This window comes from Lactuca virosa, chromosome 3 (assembly GCF_052849685.1).
Source record: "Lactuca virosa cultivar CGN04683 chromosome 3, Lactuca_virosa_CGN04683_v6, whole genome shotgun sequence".
NCBI lineage: Eukaryota > Viridiplantae > Streptophyta > Magnoliopsida > Asterales > Asteraceae > Lactuca > Lactuca virosa.
The window spans coordinates 9274986-9278698 of NC_136428.1; positions in this window are offsets into that span (position 1 = coordinate 9274986).

A 3713-nucleotide genomic window follows, 5' to 3' on the forward strand; every position below is an offset into this window, starting at 1 on the left:
TGAGAAATCATATTATTTAATTAGTATTGATCAAGAATTAATTTGGAATTAATTTAGTGATCAAAAGAGACTAATTAAATTAACAGGGATTGATTGTGTAAATCAATAATATATATAGTTTGGGCTAATGATCCATATTGATTAGTAATGGACTAAGTTCATGTAAGACTCCATGAAGAGTTAGTCCAAAGGGCTTATCATATGGATTATTGGATTAAGGCCCAAGGAAGTGGATTAGGGTTTAACTCTTGGATTCTACACTATATAAATGTAACCCCTAAGCCAAAAATCATGCACTAGTGATTCCAAGAAGCTCTAGATGATTTTTATGTCTCCAAACCTCTCTCTCAAGTTCCTCCTCTTGTTCTTGGTTTGTTATAAGACATTTGAGGCATCACACTTGAGGTGTTAGGCTCTTGAAAGACCAATTCCCACAAGCTACAATTAAGAGGTATTCTTCTAACTTACTTTTATGTTTCAATTACCAATATTGTATGCTAGTTGTAGTTTTCAAGCTTTGGAAATTTTATTGTATGTATAACTAGAGAAAACTTAGATCCAAAAACTATTAGGGTTGTATGTACACCACATGAGTGTTATAGTACATAAAACCAACAATATCGTGGTGGTGAAGTGGAGAAGATTGATGCTGATATATTGCATGTGTGTACCGATCAAAAGATGCAATTAGTGGACATGAGGAAGAAATATGTTGGTAAGATTTTGTTGTCAAATTTGAATTGTGCAAACCTTATATTGTTATTACTTTAGAGGATTATGATAAATTGACAACCTACAAGAGAAAGAAGATTTACACTGAAGGTCATTTGCATGAAGTTGAGGTAAGGGTTCAATCAATATGTGTTCTTTGATCAGTGGTTGTTTCTCGTTTTGAAACTATTTTGGTTATTTGTGATTTGCTAAGGAAGACTATATAAGTATCCTTGTTTCTTTTGTGTTTAGAATTCTTATATATGTTTTTTTTTGGATGATCACCAATATATGGTAACCTATGATCCACTTATGCTTTGATACTAATGGTGGGTTTTAATTTTATTTTCGAAGTAATACTAAATATCCTTGTTTGTTTTTGTGTTTAGAAGTTATATGTATGTTTTTTTAGAGGATCATCATTATATGGTAAACTATGATCTACTTATGCTATGATACAAATGGTTGTTTATAATGTTTTTGATTCAAATTATTCACAAAAAAAGATAAATACTTTCTTAGTTAAAAAAATTAAAATAGATAAATGTTATGTATTTTAGTATGTGGCCCAACTGGTTTTTAAACATTCTACAAGTTTAAAAGTGATAGGGTATCTATGTTTAGTTTGTGGTCCAATGAGTTTTTAAGACAAATACTTTTATATATGAATCCTTAATTGAAAATTATATATTTTTTTGAACCATATTTTATCCATAGTTTAATGATGCAATTTTTTTATTCCAAACTTTTATTTGATTTTATAAATTAAATTCTTTACATTATATAAAAATTTTCATATATAAAAAATTACATTATATAAAAAATTCCACTAATATTTTTTAATCTTTAATAAATTTTATCTTAAGTGAAATAATTAATTTTTTTTAATCAAATGTTTTGCATTAAAAATTTAGTAGTATATAAAGAATCAAAAATAACTTACCCTTTAGAACATAATTTTAATTAAATTATCAAACAATTTTATTAAAAGCATTGATGCATAAATTAATGAACCAAAATTATTTGTTATTATGAATCAAATTTCAAATCTTATTAGAAAAATTATATTTAGTTTCTCTTGTTGTTCAACTCCCATCAAAGTCTCAATAACTTCTTTGTTGGTCATTAATTTTGTATTTTTTGTTTCTTTGTCAACATTTTTCATCTTCACATTCATTTCAATTCTGAACAAGATTAATTTGTCAAAATCATTCACCAACCTATCGATTCAGAAGTACATTGCAAATTCTAATTCCCGTATAACACATTAAATTTCTTATTTCTTTTCGCTTGTATGGATATTTTATATTATAAATATGTGTGTATCATGGTACCACATCTTTTGTCTATCTCTTTGTCAAATATGCTTTTGGATAACTTTCCACACATTCCATTCTTAAAACATAGAAACAATGTCTGCGTAAAATTCCCGCCAATTCAAATCTGAAGCAAGAACAAAGAAGTTTTTGAGCCGATTTAAAAAGTTTAACCTATAAAAAAAGATTAAAAAGTCAACATAAGTTATTTTAATAAGAGTAATCTAATTGTAATTTATAATGTACCTCAAATTGTCCATGATGTTTTTGATGTTTGTCTGTATCTTTTATAATAAATCTTTTCAATTCTTCTGATTCTTCTAATGTTATTGACAGGAAACTAACCATTGATGAAAAAATCTATGATTGAATATCAAAGAAAACAATTCTTGTGAAGAATTCAACTGCTTCAACTTCAAGTTTCAATCCAGTTTAAATTCCGGTTTTGTGTATCTTGAGTCATGATCATTTTTTTCTTTGAACGCATCTTTATCCTTCTATTATAGTATCAAAATGAGTTGAAAATTCAATCAAATGCAAATCTGAGTTAGAGAGTAGCCCGTAAAAATAATTTTCAACTTCAGATCTTGATGTAGTCCTCATCAATCCAGAGAAGGAGCATTATTTGAAATAAGCGAGAATCCAGAGATCTCTCATTTTGTACATCTCATTAAACCAATTGTTTTCATTTAAGTGAAACTCACCCATTATGTTTTTCCATGTTGATTCAGAATCTTCTTTGAGTATTGTTTCATTCCAAATGAGATCGTTCAACTTTTTCAAAACATTTGTTTTTTCCATATAACTTCCCAACTGCATACATTTATATAAAATTAAAAAAACATCTATATTAAATAAAAAAACATTTTATAATATTGTACTAACCTCGTCAGTAAAGGTTTGAGATATGTGTCACATACATAATCTATGTTTTGCACTCTTAAATACTGTCGATACTGCTTGTAAAATTGCAGCGTCTTGATATGTTACAATTACATTTGGCTCTTTGAGAAATGCTTTTTTAAAAGCATGTAATAGTCATGAGTAAGATTCAATGTTTTCGCTTGAATGTAACCCGAATCTAAAAGTTATGCATCGGTTATGATTATTTATACCAGTAAATGGTACAAAAATCATCATATATTTGTAAAACAAAGAAAGAAATTTTTTAATAATGATGCAAATATATTTATTTAACATTTTAATATTATTAAATTATGCAACTCATATTTTTATTGATTCAAATATAATTATTGTTGTTGATAGATTAAAATTCATAAAATTAATGATTCTAAATACAATGATTCAAAAACATAATATAATGATTCACATAATAATGATATAACTTTGCCCTAATTAAAGATAATCATTAAATGATTCAATAAAAAATTATTAATATTCAAACTTTAGAAAATGATTCAAAATTATAAGTACATTGAAGATTCACTTACTTTTTGAATCTTTTAATATAAATTTTAGATTAAAAAATGATATGATTCTTATTATTTTTTATAGAAATTTAAAAATATAATTATTATTTTACTATTGATTCAAAAATTAATGATACATAATTGCTCTAATTAAAAATAATGATTTACTTATATAATATTTATAAATACAATAATTCAAAAATATAAGTAAATTATATAGACACTTACTTGTTTGTTCTGTAAGTTGTATCAAAAG